Genomic DNA, 19,713 nt, shown 5'->3' with positions numbered 1-19,713 from the left:
AGGAAGAAGAAGAAGAACAAGATGGTGCAATGGATCAAGGCCATCTTTGGCATGTGTACCTATGCAGCTGATAGAGCATATGAGACTCAGATGGAGCAGCGTGAGATGCGTGTGGCTACAAATCTTCTACCTCTTCCTCCACCGCCACCACCCCCAAAGTATGACTTGCCTAGTTTCTCAGATTTCGAGGAGGAGACCAAGGAGGAGTTTAACTTCCACAAGACTTTGGGGACCCAGTTGCTCTCTATGCGCCATTCGCGGCACACTTCAACCACCCATCGCCAAGGAAGGGCGGTGGTGTCTTCCGGTGATGACGACGACGATGGTGATGATGGTGGTGCTGCTCGTGGAGGTGATGACGTCAACTGGGAGAACATCGAAGAAGATGAAGAGTGAGTGGTTGGCTTCTCTCTTTTCTTCTCTTTTTGGTGCTTTATGCCAAAGGGGGAGAAATTAGAGGGGTTAACTTCTTTTTGTTGCCATGTGCTGCAGCTGAAGGAGCTTCATGTCATATTCGATGACAGTAGTTGATTAGGTGTGAGTTTGAGGGTCGCTCAAAACTCTATTTTATTGTAATAATGCTACCTAAGTACTCTATGTGTATTGGATATGGACATGTATCATTCTGTGTTGTAGCTTCTCGTATACCTGTGCTAGATTGTTGATCTTTTTATATTTTATCTATTGTGTGGTGCTTGGTTTAACCTGTGTTGTTGCAGTCAGTGCGATAGTGCCGCACTTCCAGTCTGGCAATGCCGCTCTGCGGCAGTGCCGCACCTTGCTGCATCAGTAATCCCTTGTGTGCATAAATTGTCATTCGCATCACGTTTGACTACATGACACAGTGTGCAGCACCCCACAGAAGCATGGATGTAGGGGGAGCCCCATCACTTTGACTAAAGTATGAATCTTGGCCTCTAATGCCAATTTGAGAATTCAATTCACAATTCATACATTTAGGGGGAATCTCTACACCCATGGCTCGAAAAATCTCAGTTATATTTTGTATCTTTTGTAAACTCTAATTGGGTTGTCATCAATCACTAAAAAGGGAGAGATTGTAGGTGCAATCAAGCTCTAATTATGGGTTTTAGTGATAATGACCACGTAATTAGAGGACTAATGAGATTTATCGAGATGACAAGCAGAAGATTTTGTTATGAGGATGTTATACATAACGGAGGAGCCCCCAATTACAAAAGATGACGGCAACAAACTCAAAGAAAGTTTATTTTATTTTATATTTTGAATTTGAGTATAGAAAAAGTCGTACTATAAAGGAAGACATAATGCTTAAGTCAACATGTGCAACCAAGTGCTCAATCTTACACAAAAGCATCCTCAAAAGTTTAGCCAACACAGCCAGCTCAAGACTCTTTTACCTTTGTTGTTTGGCTTGGTGCAGCAGTGCCGCACCTAAGACGCGGCTATGCCGCAGATAGGCCGCGGTACTGCCGTGACTTATCTGACCGTTGGGACCTGGAGAGGTATTTATACCTCTCTCCTTCCGTCACAACGGTCTTCTTCTCCGCCCAGCTGCTCAGACCGACGCATTGTTGTTCAGTGCTCACTCTCTCTCTCTCTCTCCTCAATTGGTGCCCTAGAGCTCTCAAGCTTTCCCCTTCAATTTCCCTATCAATCCTTGAGTGAAAAAGGTTCTAAACTCGATTAGAGAGCATATCCACTGATTTCCCAACTCAAAAAAGCACTTGGTTCATGTTTTGGTAGGCGGTTGTGTTTGTTACTCTTGGAGCTTGGCTCCTGCAGGCTAGAGCGTCGCTCGTGGAGCTTGCCAACTTGTGTGGTAGCCCCGAAAGGTTTGTAACCATCTCTTAAAGCTAGTAAACTCACTCCTCATCTCAAGAGTTAAGTCTCTTGACTTGAGAACGAGGAAGGGTTGCAAAGCCGCCTTGGTGGCTAACCTCAACAACATGGACCTAGGCAACCTTAGTGGTAAGCTGAACCACAGGATAAATCATCGTGTCACCGTGTGCTTGATTTACTTCACTTGCATTTCGTATTGTGTTGAGGTGATTCCTAGGGTTTATGGCCAATCTTCTTGTGTGTGATACTACTACCACTTCTAGCTGTCCATTTGTGATCTTCATACCTGCAGGAAGCTCACTAGTTTCTCCGATCTAAGTTTTCATACATAGTTTTTGAACTGTGCTTCGAAGTTGTCTGCAGGTGCGGCAGTGCCATAGTGTGGCAGTGCCGTTGGCACGGAGCGGCAATGCCGTAGGTCGAATTCAAGTTTTGTTTTAACATACCTGTTCACCTCTCTCGAGGCTAACCAGATATCCTACACGTACTCTGGAAATTGACAAAGATGTACACAGTGCATCCAATGGAATATCATTACTGTTGGTGCACGAGAATAGCTATTTTCCATTGCATTCACCTGTAGTAATAGAAGGTCACCAATGTTCTTTTTAAGCACTCAGCGGTACTAACCTAGCTGTAAGATGAACTAAAAGACTTTTATAACCTTTAAACTGAAAAATTAAATCGTAGAGCAAAGATCATGCAAAAAAACTTATGTATATCATGACTAAGTTAGCTAAAGCTATCGGTGCCACTAACTGAAAATCAGTGGTATGCAAGTACCTACGCCTTAAAAACACAAAAAGGAATCAATAAGAGTTACTGAGCAGGCCAAGCAATTGATTTCGCACGTACAACTTTTGCTCGTAGCAAACATTAAATTAAAGCGATGTAATTAAATAATTGTTATTACTGAACAGGCCAAGCAAAAAGGCAGGCATGAATAAACAAAGATCTCACCAGGTTGCTCGTCACGGACAGGGATGGTTTATGGTTGGACTAACGGTTTTTGCTAGCTATTTACTAACCGCCGTGCGCCGGTAGCCGGATTCAGAGAGGCGCGGTACGTGATTTCGGGTTTCGGCAGCGTCGTCGTGTGCGCACTCGCAGATCTGGTGTGTGTCCTCTCACCATGGACTTCTTGATTTTATAGAGGCCCAACAAACACAAACACTGGATCAAGTCGGCTCGGACTCCAAAGTCGATCTCCTTTGCCGATCCGTTTCGTGAGATGCATATACAGAGCACCATACACCGGGTGACCATATGCTTGACTCTGATTCTCCTTTTTCTCTGTGCGTTCTTTTTCCGTTTGTGTTTTCACGTGTTTTTTTTTCCTCCGCAGCAAAAAAACACGAAAATAATAATAAAGGAAAACGCATGAAAACATATCGGAAATAAAAAACACATAATTAAGAAACACAGAATTAAAAAACAGAAACAAACAATCCAGGAAACAAAAGAACGGAACAGACAAGAAATCGGAGAAACTATATCACACAGAAAAAGAAGAAACAAATCAAAAACTCACCTATCCCTAATAATAAGCATGGAAAATTTTCGGCTATTTTTTAAAACTCAGAAACTACTGAACGGAAAGAGCCAAAGTTTGGGTTAGAATTTCAAATTAGCTTTCTGCTAAACCTATTTGAAGTAGAATTCCTAACTATCTAGGTTACCTTAAGAGCCGTATGCCCGCCGGTTATATTTATAAGTCCGAACGGAAAAAAAAACTCTCCCTTGTCCGATAGTTTGAGGGAGACAGAAAAAAATGGATGCACAAAAAAAATGGACGGAAATTTTGTCTTTTTTTTTTATAATTACACAGTACAACGTAGACGCCCACAACACGCACGCATACTCACCCCTATGAACACACGTACGCAAAACCTACCCCTATGAGTACCTTTGAAGGACTGAGCCGACAAATCTCGAGATTCACGTAGTCACCACTGGCGTCTTGCTATTGACGGGGATGTCGCTTACCACTGAAAACATAGCGTTGTTAAATCTTGAAATAAATCCAGGAAAATACGAGCACCCATGCTAAGTCGATGACTTGAACCCGGGTGGGCATGTTCCACCACAAGGAACCTAACCAACTGATCTATGATCAGTTCACGGAAATTTTGCCTCTTTATTATTAGGAATAGATTTGCTAAAATAGGAAAGAGGTGTTACTTTACCTTGGGCATGCGAAAACACTCAGTTTTCTTTTACAGTCAAAGTGAACTCTTAGTTAACCTTTTGTTTTTCTAATAAATCATTTATTCATTGTTTAGGATTATGAGAATGTTATTGCAGTAATGGCTGAAAGAGAAAGGGGGAGTGTTGTTGCAAATGATGACAGAATAGGTCAGATGAGAGTGACAAATGGTTGCAGCATCTAAACTTTGGACATATGAAACAGTATGATTCGTTCCCAATTTTCTATTTTCGAACTTCTATGCTTTACTTCAAAAAGTAATTACATATTCATCTACTTGTAACTTTTATTGCAGCTCAAGGAAGAACTGTTGCTCTTAACCACATGAGCTGGAACTGTTTTTTCTCTCAGAGCTACATCTGCACTAAAAACCGTGTGGTCAGTATTAAATAATAAAATACAAGTAAAGTAACTATGTCATAATAAAACGTTTCCAGGTCTAATTTAGAACTTTCAGGATTATTTGATGTGATTAATCCCCAAAATAGCAGCCAAGTTGTATGGGCAATAAAAAGGTGTCTTACCATAATATGTTTTCCATAAGTCATTTAGCCAGTTAGGCATCCCCAAAAAGTCATTTATGCATTCTGAATCTTTCATAAATGGATGCATAAACATATAACATGATGTGTGTGACTTTTGTTTTGTATCAAAACTTTTTGAGTGGTTTGTAAACGGTCTCAGAGTCCATCAAGCCACCTCTAAGACCATCAGCTCTTCCTTTACTTACATAGAAATTACTCAATATCGATAGATAAAAAATAATTTAAGTGTGTCTAAATGTGACTGAAATCTTGTATATTCTTATTGAACATATAGTTGTCAGGTGTGCCTTTGGGATTGGTTTCACGTAGGCACACCCTTCACAAACGCAGGAGGTGTTTATGCTTATGATATCTCATTAAACTATTCTGAAACTGGCCTTTCCTATGTTGAACAGTTGCTTTTACGTTTTCTGTGTTGCATATGTATCTTCAGCTTCGTATCAGGCTATCAGCCCACAGATAACCTGAAGAAACTGAAGAAGTAGGTTTCAAGGTTCAGATATGCAGAATGCAGCATTATTTGATTCCTTGTGTTCTGGTAATTCAAACCATCATTCCTATTTGTGCAAATGCTAGATTGGCACTACTACAATAGAGATACCATTGGATGGCGCTGTAGTACCTCTTTCATTGCCCTAAGGTTGTGATTCCTGCCATGATTTTTGCATTTTTCAGCTTTATCAGACCACTTCTAAAATAGCTTTTCCAGCTTGGAGGGAAGGAGCAGCCAAGTACTAGATTTCATTTGATTGGCATGTTAGATCTCATTTGATTGGCAGATCATAACAGATAATCAGAAATATCTTCACCTTACCAATACAGAAATATTTTAGTACTTGTTTGTTGTGGACGCTTTCGTAGGCAAGGTCTATAAGCGCCGCAACATTGTTCATGTTGTCAATAACTATTGTTTATATTATATTAATATATCAAAGGAAAATATCAGTAGTAGCGCTAAGTAAATATGCTGGGTCTACAACATCTACAACAGGACAATAAGGATGCATAAGACGAGAATACTTTACAAATAGTTGCCATGTTCGCTTGGCTGATAAACCATGGCTGAAAGTATTATTGACTGATTTGTTGTGAGAGAAAAATATTGTTCGTTGACTGAAAAAGTACGACTTATAAGCCAAACGAACAGGACGAGTAGCTGAGCATGAAGTTTAACAAGCAGTAATTGCCTTCGATGAGCAAACTACCTATTCATTATATGTTCTTTTGCGATGTGATTATCCTTGAGAATTGCTAATATCTACATCTTAAATATGCACCTAGTTTAGGATCTTTACCGATCGATCCAATATGACGAGTTATGGGGAGCGAGTCGACGTAACAGGATTTATACATGTCGGCTCCTAGTCCAGACGGACAGGATGTCCGGCTCCCACCCCGCCGACCTGGGTTTCCAACTCGAGGCGATCTCGGGGCCAGAGGTTTAAAAAAAATCCCTCGTTTGTTGCGTGTTCCCAAAGCACAAGTAAAAGAACCGGCCCACTTATCGGGTAACGGACCCCTGTGTGTGATCAGGACATAGGGTTCGGAGGTTTTCTTAGAGTTAAGGTGAGAGCCCTTTACCTTAAACTAAAATAGCTCACGGGTGTCCGCCCTGCGGCCGGAGTTTTTTTTTTTAAATATCAGTCTGATACACTGGTCAACCCCGTGAAAAGCGCGGCGCTATGTTTAGTGTGAGGGAAAATGAACCGCCAGTATCTGCGGTTGGGTCAAGATAAGACATGGATGGCAGCAGGATGGGTCAGACCCAAAGTCGTCATGAGTGGCAGGATTGGTCATAGGCCCAAACGGCGCAGCGAGCGTCAAGCACATGGGGCGGTTCACTTTCTGACCGATGCTTCCTGGTGCAGCGTAGGAGCTGAAATCGATGCCTGGAGGCCCATGTGCATGTCCAGTGAAAATTACCGCCACGTACTTGTCCACTGAAAATTACAGGCACTAGTCACCGTATTCCTCCGCCTAGAAATAATTAACGTATCTCATTTAAAAAAATTGTAAATGCATAATTATCCTAGTTACATATAAATTTATACAGAGATAAAACTTGTATCAATAGATTTATATTCAAAATATCTCTAAATTTAATATTACTTTTAAAAATAACAACGTATTTAAAAAATTAATGGTTGAAATCTATTTTATGATTTTAAAATATAATTTATATTTTTTTCTAATCAAAATACTGTTTATCATCTCGTGATACAGGGAGGAGTAATTTTAAGACGTATGAGAATTGAGACCATTATCCTTCCCCTAGGATGTTCCTTGTTTGCTCAATTATTACTCCGTACTGAATAGAAGAGAATCTTGATCCCTGAATTAGAGATTTAATAATCTATGTTTATATTTGCAATATATAATAAAGAATTCTTGTTATATACATTTTTATGCCGCCTGGACAACAAAATAACATAAAAACAATTAGAATAGAATATCTTGATTGTTTTAAACTTTTTTGCCTTAATGAAATTTGTAACAACCCGGGTTTTTGGAGAAGGCAAAAATACGAACTTTTTAAAAATTTTCCTGCAATGTGTGAAGCATGTAGATGCTAGGTCAAACAAAGAACAATTTATAAATAAATTGTTGCATACATATAGTATTGCTTGTAGGAGCTTGCTGGAGTTTCTTGGTCGAGTTAGGGTTTTGTGTCGGAGGGCACAGATCCGTAGCACTTTCTCTCATTCCCACTGATTCCATCTCAATCATTGAGATGTCTTCTCCTCCGGAATTTCTTCCGTCGGACTCCCTTGAACCTCTCTCTCAAATTCTTCTCATTAAACAACCATAACCCGACACTGTTGTTGCCGTGGATTTAACCCTAAACTCGTAGATAACCCCTAGAGGACCCCACTAGGAGCCGTACATGTTGGCAACACGTGTATACCAATTTAGGAGCTTTTGGAAGTAAATATAATAGAGGAATAAATAGATAAGGAATTAGAAAAGGGGAAAGGAAAATAGGAAAGCCAAACCGGCCCAACCAGCTTAGCAGTTCGGCCTGCTCACGCCTGACCGGCCCAGCCTGCCCCGCCAGCCCACTCGCCCTTCCTCTCCCTCACGGCCTGCCTCGCGCGCGCAGAGAGCCCAGCTGCTTGGCCCAGCAGTGCGGAGGCCCGCTCGCGCCCACCTCGCCCTAGCTTGGCCCACGACCGACGCCCCAGCCTCCTAAACCCTAGGGCAGCGCCCAACTCCCAGACCCCGCCGTCACCGCTCGCAACGCTTGCTCCCGCGCGCGCGTCCCGACAGCGCCCCGGCTTCCGCGCCGCTTGATGCGCGCCGCGTGTCCCTGCCTGTGCACAGACGCCGAGGATCATCGGCACCCCCTAGAAGCCCTAACCCTCGCGCTATAAAAGCCACAGCAGCCGGCGCCTCTCCCGGACTCCCTGTAGCCGCCGCCGCCCTGCCTGCCTCTGCCTCCATCGCCCGCGAGCGCTGCTCCGAGCCTCGCCACCGGGAGCGCCTCTAGCCCGGCAGCGACAGCGCCACCGTGTAGCCCTCCTCGCTGAACTCCGCAGTCACAGCCTCAGCCAGCCACCGCGGGCACACCGTTGGTGCCTCACCGCGTCGCACCGCAGCCAGCACGATGACCACAAGCTACTCCGCCACGACGTCGATGACCTCGCGCTGTGCCACGACATCGTCCACGTCCTCGCCGCAGGCTGCCACGAGCTCATGCTCCACCTCGCACCGTCCAGCTCTGCCGACCACGGACACTGCTTCCTCACCACGAACGTCGCGCCGTCCTCGCCACGACGCGTCCGCGAGGACCACCGATGGAGCCGCGACCGCGTCAAGCTTCGCCCCATCCCCAAGCACCGCGTCCATGACGAACCGCCGAAGCCGCGTCCACGCCCAACGTCGTCCCCGCCGATTCGAGCGGCAACCACGACGTCTCGCCTCAGCGTCCATGCCTCGTCGCCCTCTGTGCCTCGTCCTCGGCCGAAGCCACGCCCAGCCCAATGGTGAACACTGGACTCCCAAGCTCCCACCCTTGTTCATGCTTTTGATGCCTGCCTGTCCCGGCCTTCGACGATGGCTTGACCCTGGAGCCTTCCTGGAGCCCGCGACGCCTCACCACGCCGGCAGCCATGACCCCCTCGCCCTGAGCCTACAGGACTACCGCGGCCATGCCAAGCCGTTCCATCGTCCTCTGCTCCAGGCCGGTCTGCGCCCACAAGCCCTCTACACACGCGTACACGCACTGCACACGCATGGCCCAAGAAGACGCCTTGCCGAGCCCTGGTGGCTCGGGAACATCGGCACCACCACGCGTGCACCGAGCGCGCACGCCATGGCCAGAGCACAGCCATGGCAGAGCCGTTCCGCCCACACCCGGAGGGTAGGATTAGGGGAAGGCCCACCATGAGACTCGCCTCACCCTGGAACATGCCTTGCCTTAGCCGTAACCGAAGATGAACCCTAACCGCCATAGCCACTTGACCTCGCTGGCATGAACGCGCTCTGGAGCGCTGCCGTGCCGCGGACCTTCCCACCGTCTTCGGCCACCTCGCTCGTCGGGATTGCACCGTCGAGCATCACCGCAAGCCCTCGAACACCGCCAACTAGTTGGACAACCCCCAGTGCCTTAGCCCGACACCGTTCGCAACCACCTCGCTGGCCCATTATGTCTCCCCTTGCCATAGCCATGGCGAGACTGTATCCGACAACCTCGGCCACCGTATGGCTCAGGAAGAGACTGAAGGAGCTTGCCGTCACCCCTTGAGCCTAGCCGCATAGTTGGATGATGTCCTAGGCTACCTGGACCACCATGAGCGGAGCCTTCGGTCCATGGACCAGCGCCTACCGGTTCACCATGAGCCGCTCCCATGTGCACAGTCCAGACCTGGCCCATCAAGAGCCCAACAGCACCACGTGGATAGCCTACCTGCCCGACACGTGTCCGGGTCGGCCTGGCCCAAATCCAGCCCTATCTAGGCCCGCCAAAGCCCAGTCGGAACCCAAACCGGATGACCGTTGACCGGTCAGCATTGACCGTTGACCAGACCCACATGACAGTGACCCAAGAGCCTCAGTCCCACCTGTCAGCCGTAGTTTAGCTCTAATAATGCCATGCTGACGTCATGCCAAAAATGAGACTACCTCGGCGACCACTCCGACCACTCCGACCACCTCGGCGACCACTCCGACCACCTCAGTGACCACTCCGACCACCTCGGCGACCACTCCGACCACCTCCGCGACCACTTCGACCACTCCGACCACCTCCGTGACCACCTCGGCGACCACTCCGACCACCTCAGTGACCACTCCGACCACCTCCGCGATCACTCCGACCACCTCCGCGACCACTCCGACCTGCCTCTCTTTTAGACCTGCGGAAAGGCCCCACCGTCTTGCCGAATGCTTTCTTCACTAACCCTTGCTGTGTTTGACAGCAGTAGGCACATCTTAGCTAGTCGCTGCCATGCCCAGGCTAGCCATAGCCAGCCTTTGGCCAACCATAGCCACGTGTAGCCAACCGCAGCCAAGCCACAGTGAGCCATAGCAAGCCATAGCTAGCCACAGCAGGCCGTAGCTAGCCTCAGCTGGCCAGAAGAAGCCACCACCCTCCGAGACAAGTTACAACCACCCCTGGCCATCCACATCTTTGCCGCGAAGTCGAATTCTAGTCGAACGCCATTCCCCACCGACGAAAGCCCCTTCCTACGCAATATTATACTCGTTCGTACACTTACAATACATGATCTTGATCTATCTATATCTGTCTGCACCGTGCCCTTATGCAGGTCTACCCATCCCCCTTGCTATGGAATGTGCTACTCCGCAGCCGTGTCGAGTTGTTGCGTTTTTCAGTCATGTTTGGTTTTTATCGTTGTGTTGTTGCCTGTGTGCCGAGCCTTCGAGCCGGCTGAGGGATCGTACCTCGTTCGGACGCTACGATCATGGGATCTGTCTCGCCATGATCATGATGACGAGTGTAACTCGACCCCTCGCTCTTAGTCAACTTCATAAAACTACGAGTGTTAACTCCTACCTTCGGCCCTAGGACATGGTCGCGATGGATTCGATATCGATATCGATATCGATGCGGATATCACCCGCTCACATCGAGCCCTTCATGACCTAGCCTGTGGGAGATGACCTGGGAGATAACAAACATGGAACGATGGATGCCAACACATGTTGGTATAGCTTGTGGCTGCGAGTCCGCCTCACCATGATCATGGAGCTATGCCTCTCTCTTTCCTTTGCTTCTTCGTGCTCAAGCCCTTGTGTGTTTGTACCCCGTTCGACCATCGCGTTTCTTCGATTCTCACGGTGACCACCGCACCGTTATGAATTAGAGAGATGACTTAGTGCCAGTGCACCTAGGTCGGGTACCCTATGAGTGGTTTGCGCACTTGTATTCTTTAGTGAGTCACTCCTTCCGATGCCCTATCTTCTATCGTGGCGTGTGTGTTGGAAGGAGCAGACCTCCGTTCATTGCTATTATTGCCCTATTAGCCCGCTCTGTTCGATTTTGCCTCGTCCATGGCGATTGGATCAAAGACCGGACTATCTCTTTTTAGTTAGCGAAGCTATAGTCTATGTCGTACCTCAGACCCGTGCGTGTCGACCCGATCGACCATCTAAAACCATCTTTCCCGAAGATGTGTCTGAGAACATGACATGGATGTGCCTAGCTAACCCCCGCATCTTTAGCCATGTTGAGCGACCCTCTTCTCGGCTCCCGACGTTATTGTGTCATGTGGATCGAGGGGAACCGTTGATGTCCAATCTCATTGCACTACCGCTTTCTACCATAGCGGGCGAGCCGAAGTACGTTGGAGCTAAGTCACAATAGTGTTAATCATTCTTGTTTGCTACTCGTGTCCAATTGTGACTTGCGGGATAAGGCTATAAGAGCTGAACCCCGTCGTTCTTCTTTCTTGGGGCCCGACTTCTAATCCTCGTCAATTCAATGACACCAGATCGAAAGATCGTGAGCCGTGGTGTTTGCTCTGGATAAGCTCTGGCTTAAAACCGTTTATCGTAAAGCCATACTGGCTTGGCCCTGGCTTAAGCTTGTGCTTAGCAAACCACCACTTGTGATTCTTTGGCCCGAGGAAATCGGACAACCGCCGAGAGGGCTAAGCCATGCATCTCTTATTGTCTCACTGGGTTATTGGATTTTCCTGCGTCTCGTTGTCTTTTTGAGTGTTGAGTGCTCTCTTGCCTTGCATGCTGCTTCGCGAAGTAGCTGACGATCGGACCAAGAGAACGTGGACAATGACAAGGACTGCGGAATGGAGTCAACACAGGAGGAGGTGACCCTGCTAACGAAACACCAACAAATGGAGAATTGTACCACTACTACCTCTACATCGCAGGTGTCATGGCAGCACCGTCTTTAAGAGAATCCTATTAGACATTGCATAATATCTAGAACTGCTAGCGCTTTATAATTATTCCTTTGATAGTACTTTGATGCATGCTACTACCTGAGCCATTATTACCCTGATGCAACCCACTCTACCACGTCACCCTGCTTTGCGCATTCGCTCGCTTATATATGCTTACTTGTCTGCTTGCTTGCATATTACACCACTATACTTATTATTAACTCCACTTCGCATTATATCGGGGATGTGATGCTGGTGGTGAACCCCCTAGGAAGGGTTTGGCTATGGGTGCCGGACTTGGTGGTGTGTGAGCGTGCTACGTGTGTCTTGGGTGCGTGGAGAGTGAGGGTTGTGTTGACCGAGCTGGAATAACGACAAGCCTGGGGCGAGTCTTGCCATGTGGTGCTACCTGGGCACTTGGATATGGAATACCTGTGGCGGGTAAATGGTAATTGTAGGTGGCCTTGGGTGTGAACCTTGGAGAGGTGGAGCCTAGGGTAGAGGTGCTGTGGTGGCACGTAAAATGGAAACCCTGATGAAGACATTCTGGCTTGGTCAATCCCTAAGGACTTACTAGTACTCAGACTCACCGGGAATCCTTTACATCCCACTCACCCTATATGGTGCGGGACGGTCGGACTACTTGGTAGAACAATGCCACTACTGCTAGGCGAACGTGTGCAAGGAGGTACGGGGCGTGCGGTTTCCCCCCACCCTTCTGAGACTTCAGGAGGCCTTGTGGACCTGGTTCTTGACATCCGGAGGGCCCCGGCTCTATCTACGACTCACAGTATCAGCCATCCCAGACTAGACTTCGGATGTTCTAGGGCTGAGAGGTAGGGTGGCATCGTTCTAGGCTAGCAAGCGACCGGAATTCTACCTAGGAGATACATGGCTCTGAGGATGGCTAATCTTGTGGGTATGTGAAACCTCTACAGAGTGTTTGGTTGATCGATCGATACATATGCCGACTTGTCGACTATAGACCTTTCCTGGGTTTCGCTTAAACTAGATAGGAGATGAGTCCTTCTTTCCTCCCTCCAGGGTTGGGGTATTTTCCGGTCGTGAGCCTTGGGGGCTACGGGCCGTTGAGACAAGGCCGAGAGGGAGTTGGCCTGTCGACCTGAGTGTGTGAGATGAGATATGGTGTGGTGGTGTGGAGATGGTTTGGGATGGATGGTTGGTGGATGGATAGGGATGGTGTGGTTGTGAATGTGTTAAAAATTGGATATTATTATTATTTTACTATTGTTATTTACTTCTCATGTGCTAAGAATGCAAACCACAGCCAAATATTAGGATCGCTAGATCCCTTGTTTACCTTTTCCACTAAAGCTCATCGGTGCTAACCATGGCCTGCACACATCTGGCGGTGTGCAGATTTCCTACTTCTCAGAGATGCTGACTTTAGAAGGATTAGGAGGTCTCGTGCCTACGCTCAAGTTTGGTTCAGAGATGGAATCTACGCTACACTACGCCAACTCTGATGATGCCCGTGAAGGAGGAGCCTTCACTCGATAGTCTTCCGCTAGATTAACTCTGTAATAGGTGTGTTCCCCAGTGATGTAATATCTTGTATTCTTGTAATCTTATGATGTATAACTGTGACATCGACTGAAATATGATAATATGATGGAATCAGTTCTTGGTTTTATCATATTAAAATTCATTCTGTGGATTTTTCCCTTCAAGGAAAATTGAGGATGTTTCAGTTGGTATCAAAGCCATACTTGACCTTAGGACGAGACCTTTAGTACCAAACACTAGTTTAGAAGCCAAACATTCTATCTATAGTGGAGTCATAGCTACTAACACTTGATTCCCCGTCTCTACCTTGAGTTCTACTACTAACTGACTATCCCCGATGTGAAAAGTTGACCACTAGGAAATGATTCCCTATGTCGCCCACGCAAGATCGATAGATGTGTGAGACTCAAAGGCTTAGGAGTCGCCTTAAGTCAACACTATGCATACAGGAGTTGTAATGCTGCTTGAGTGCTTGGATCTTTTTGCTTCTTATGCTTCTTATGTTTATATTGCTTGAGTGAAGACTATAAAAGTATTTTATCTACGTGTGACTCTAGGCAAAAATCAAGGCCATATTATGACTAAACAAGTGATTTTGACCACCAGTTGGACATATCAAGCCGAAACGTCATATTTTTACTCGTCCATTTCAAAATCGACTTCAATTTTCAACTAGGCATGTTCAAAATGCTCTCTCCCATTTGTTGAAAACTTCTCCCGTTTGCAAAAGCAACTCCATCTTAAATGAAAACTATTTTAAAACCCTCTAGAGCTACCAAAAGAAAGTGATTTCGACTCTTTTCCAAACCTACCTTAAATTTCAAAAGCTTTAAGGAAAGCAAATTGAAAACCAACCTTGTTTCAAAAGTGTTGTGAACTCGTTTTTGAAAGACAAAAGTTTTGTTTTACACCACACCTTTAAAAAGCTTGTATTTATTTGATTCCAAAACAAAGATCTTGACTCTATTCTTAAAATAAGAAGTTCATACAAATAAACCCTACCATTAAATCAAACTACAGATGAATTACTAAATAAAATATCTATAAAAGCGTTACTTTTCAAAATGAGAACACAATTTCTAACTATTTTTGAAACCCTTGAGTCTTAAAACCAAAATGGGACACAACCTACTTTAAAAAGGCATTTTCATAATGATTTCAAAATTCTTAAGGTTGTACCCTTCTTGCTTACGAAATCTATGAAACAAATGATTTGGAACAATGTTTCAAAAGTTTTCACCACCAATTTAAAACCCACTTAAAAAGAGCCTTTCTCAAATTTTCATAAAGGACTCGTTGTAAAAAAATTAAAATTGTGAGAAACCCTGATTTAATCCTTTAAAAGATCTCTTCCTCATTTATAAAATAAAGTTTCTCCATTTAAAAAGCCGTATGCAAACAACTCTTTCCAAAAGCTCCTATTCAAAACTCCAACTGTGAAACAAATGCATTGGTGCATATGACTTGACAACGAGGACCCCTCTTCTCTAGTGACACTAACCCCTAAATCTCGAGGACGAGATTCCTGTAAGGGGGGTGGACTGTAACAACCCGGGTTTTTGGAGAAGCCAAAAATATGAATTTTTTAAAAATTTTCCTGCAATGTGTGAAGCATGTAGATGCTAGGTCAAACAAAGAACAATTTATAAATAAATTGTTGCATACATATAGTATTGCTTGTAGGAGCTTGCCGGAGTTTCTTGGTTGAGTTAGGGTTTTGTGCCGGAGGGAACAGATCCGTAGCACTTTCTCTCATTCCCACTGATTCCATCTCAATCATTGAGATGTCTTCTCCTCCGGAATTTCTTCCGTCGGACTCCCTTGAACCTCTCTCTCGAATTCTTCTCATTAAACAACCATAACCCAACACTGTTGTTGTCGTGGATTTAACCCTAAACTCGTAGATAACCCCTAGAGGACCCCACTAGGAGCCGTACATGTTGGCAACATGTGTATACCAATTTAGGAGCTTTTGGAAGTAAATATAATAGAGGAATAAATAGTTAAGGAATTAGAAAAGGGGAAAGGAAAATAGGAAAGCCAAACCGGCCCAACCAGCTCAGCAGTTCGGCCTGCTCATGCCTGACCGGCCCAGCCCGCCCCGCCAGCCCACTCGCCCTTCCTCTCCCTCGCGGCCTACCTCACGCGCGCAGAGAGCCCAGCTGCTTGGCCCAGCAGTGCGGAGGCCCGCTCGCGCCCACCTTGCCCTAGCTTGGCCCATGACCGACGCCCCAGCCTCCTGAACCCTAGGGCAGCGCCCAACTCCCAGACCCTACCGCCGCCGCTCGCAACGCCCGCTCCCGCACGCGTGTCCCGACAGCGCCCCGGCTTCCGCGCCGCTTGATGCGCGCCGCGTGTCCCTGCCTGTGCACGGACACCGAGGATCATCGGCACCCCTGGAAGCCCTAACCCTCGCGCTATAAAAGCCACAGCAGCTGGCGCCTCTCCTAGACTCCCTATAGCCACCGCCGCCCTGACTGCCTCTGCCTTCGTCGCCCGCGAGCGCTGCTCCGAGCCTCGCCACCGGGAGCGCCTCTAGCCCGGCAGCGACAGCGCCACCGTGCAGCCCTCCTCGCTGAACTCCGCAGTCATGGCCTCAGCCAGCCACCGTGGCCGCACCGTTGGTGCCTCGCCGCGCCGCACCGCAGCCAGCACGACGACCGCGAGCTGCTCCGCCACGACATCGACGACCTCGCGCTGTGCCACGACGTCATCCACGTCCTCGCTGCAGGCCACCACGAGCTCATGCTCCACCTCACGCCATCCAGCTCTGCTGACCACGGACACTGCTTCCTCGCCACGAACGTCGCGCCGTCCTTGCCACGACGCGTCCGCGAGGACCACCGATGGAGCCACGACCGCGTCAAGCTTCGCCCCGTCCCCAAGCACCGCATCCATGACGAACCGCCAAAGCCGCGTCCACGCCCAACGTCGTCCTCGCCGATTCGAGCGGCAACCACGACATCTCGCCTTAGCGTCCATGCCTCGTCGCCCTCTGCGCCTCGTCCTCGGTCGAAGCCACGCCCAGCCCGACAGTGAGCACTGGACTCCCAAGCTCCCACCCTTGTTCATGCTTTTGATGCCTGCCTGTCCCGGCCTTCAATGTCGGCTTGACCCCGGAGCCTTCCTGGAGCCCGCAACGCCTCGCCACATCGGCAGCCATGACCCCCTCGCCCCGAGCCTACAGGACTGTCGTGGCCATGCCAAGCCGCTCCATCGTCTTCTGCTCTAGGCTAGTCTGCACCCATGAGCCCTCTGCACACGCGTACATGCACTGCACATGCACGGCCCAAGAAGACGCCTTGCTGAGCCCTGGTGGCTCAGGAACGTCGGCGCCACCACGCGTGCATCGAGCGCGCAAGCCATGGCCAGAGCACAGCCATGGCAGAGCTGTTTCGCCCACACCTAGAGGGTAGGATTAGGGGAAGGCCCACCATGAGACTCGCCTCACCCTAGAACATGCCTTGCCTTAGCCGTAACCGAAGATGAACCCTGACTGCCATAGCCACTTGACCTCACTGGCATGAACGCGCTCTGGAGCGCTGCCATGCCGTGGACCTTCCCACCATCTCCGGCCACCTCGCTCGTTGGGATTGCGCCGTCGAGCATCACCTCGAGCCCTCAAACACCGCCAACTAGTTGGACAACCCCCAGTGCCTTAGCCCGACACCGTTCGCAACCACCTCGCTGGCCCATTATGTCTCCCCTTGCCACAGCCATGGCGAGACTGTATCCGACGACCCCGGCCACCGTATGGCTCAGGAAGAGACTGAGGGAGCTTGCCATCGCCCCTTGAGCCTAGCCGCATAGTTGGATGATGTCCTAGGCTACCTGGACCACCATGAGCGGAGCCTTCAGTCCATGGACCAGCGCCTGTTGGTTCACCGTGAGCCGCTCCCATGTGCACAGTCCAGACCTGGCCCATTAAGAGCCCAACAGCACCACGTGGATAGCCTACCTGCCCGACACGTGTCCGGGTTGGCCTGGCCCAAATCTAGCCCTGTCTAGGCCCGCTAAAGCCCAGTCGGAACCCAAACCGGATGACCGTTGACCGGTCAGCATTGACCGTTGACTGGACCCACATGACAGTGACCCAAGAGCCCTGGTCCCACCTGTCAGCCGCAGTTTAGCTCTAATAACGCCATGCTGACGTCATGCCAAAAATGAGACCACCTCGGCGACCACTCCGACCACCTCAGTGACCACTCCGACCACTCCGACCACCTCGGCGACCACTCCGACTAGTTCGACCACCTCGGCGACCACTCCGACCACCTCGGCGACCACTCCGACCACCTCGGCGACCACTCCGACCTGCCTCTCTTTTAGACCTGCGGAAAGGCCCCACCGTCTTGCCGAACACTTTCTTCACTAACCCTTGCTGTGTTTGACAGCAGTAGGCACATCTTAGCCAGTCGCTGCCATGCCCAGGCTAGCCATAGCCAGCCTTTGGCCAACCATAGCCACGTGTAGCCAGCCGCAGCCAAGCCACAGTGAGCCGTAGCAAGCCACAGCTAGCCACAGCAGGCCGTAGCTGGCCTCAGCTGGCCAGAAGAAGCCACCACCCTCCGAGACAAGTTACAACCACCCCTGGCCATCCACATCTTTGCCGCGAAGTTGAATTCTAGTCGAACGCCATTCCCCATCGACGAAAGCCCCTTCCTACGCAATATTATACTCGTTCGTACACTTACAATACATGATCTTGATCTATCTATATCTGTCTGCACCGTGCCCTTGTGCAGGTCTACCCATCCCCCTTGCTATGGAATGTGCTACTCCGCAGCCGTGTCGAGTTGTTGTGTTTTTCAGTCGTGTTTGGTTTTTATCGCTGTGTTGTTGCCTGTGTGCCGAGCCTTTGAGCCGGCTGAGGGATCGTACCTCGTTCGGACGCTATGATCATGGGATCTGTCTCGCCATGATCGTGATGCCGAGTGTAACTCAACCCCTCGCTCTTAGTCAACTTCATAAAACTACGAGTGTTAACTCCTACCTTCGGCCCTAGGACATGGTCACGATGGATTCGATATCGATATCGATATCTATGCGGATATCACCCGCTCACATCGAGCCCTTCATGACCTAGCATGTGGGAGATGACCTAGGAGATAACAAACGTGGAACGATGGATGCCAACACATGTTGGTATAGCTTGTGGCTGCGAGTCCGCCTCACCATGATCATGGAGCTATGCCTCTCTCTTTCCTTTGCTTCTTCGTGCTCAAGCCCTTGTGTGTTTGTACCCCGTTCGACCATCGCGTTTCTTCGATTCTCGCAGTGACCACCGCACCGTTATGAATTAGAGAGATGACTTAGTGCCAGTGCACCCAGGTCGGGTACCCTATGAGTGGTTTGCGCACTTGTATTCTTTAGTGAGTCGCTCCTTCCGATGCCCTATCTTCTGTCGTGGCGTGTGTGTTGGAAGGAGCAGACCTTCGTTCATTGCTGTTATTGCCCTATTAGCCCGCTCTGTTCGATTCCGCCTCGTCCATGGCGATTGGATCAAAGACCGGACTATCTCTTTTTAGTTAGCAAAGCTATAGTCTATGTCGTACCTCGGACTCGTGCGTGTCGACCCGATCGACCATCTAAAACCATCTTTCCTGAAGATGTGTCTGAGAACATGATATGGATGTGCCTAGCTAACCCCCGCATCTTTAGCCGTGTTGAGCGACCCTCTTCTCGGCTCCCGACGTTATTATGTCATGTGGATCGAGGGGAACCGTTGATGTCCAATCTCGTTGCGCTACCGCTTTCTACCATAGCGGGCGAGCCAAAGTACGTTGGAGCTAAGTCACAATAGTGTTAATTGTTCTTGTTTGCTACTCGTGTCCAATTGTGACTTGCGGGATAAGGCTATAAGAGCCGAACCCCGTCGTTCTTCTTTCTTGGGGCCCGACTTCCAATCCTCATCAATTCAATGACACCGGATTGAAAGATCGTGAGCCGTGGTGTTTGCTCTGGATAAGCTCTGGCTTAAAACCGTTTATCGTAAAGCCATACTGGCTTGGCCCTGACTTAAGCTTGTGCTTAGCAAACCACCACTTGTGATTCTTTGGCCCAAGGAAATCGGACAACCGCCGAGAGGGCTAAGCCGTGCATCTCTTATTGTCTCACTGGGTTATTGGATTTTCCTGCGTCTCGTCGTCTTTTCGAGTGTTGAGTGCTCTCTTGCCTTGCATGCCGCTTCGCGAAGTAGCTGACGATTGGACCAAGAGAATGTGGACAACGACAAGGACTGCGGAAT

This window comes from Miscanthus floridulus, chromosome 19 (genome assembly GCF_019320115.1).
Source record: "Miscanthus floridulus cultivar M001 chromosome 19, ASM1932011v1, whole genome shotgun sequence".
Lineage (NCBI taxonomy): Eukaryota > Viridiplantae > Streptophyta > Magnoliopsida > Poales > Poaceae > Miscanthus > Miscanthus floridulus.
The sequence above is the reverse complement of the archived record's forward strand: the minus strand, read 5'-3'. Positions refer to the sequence as shown.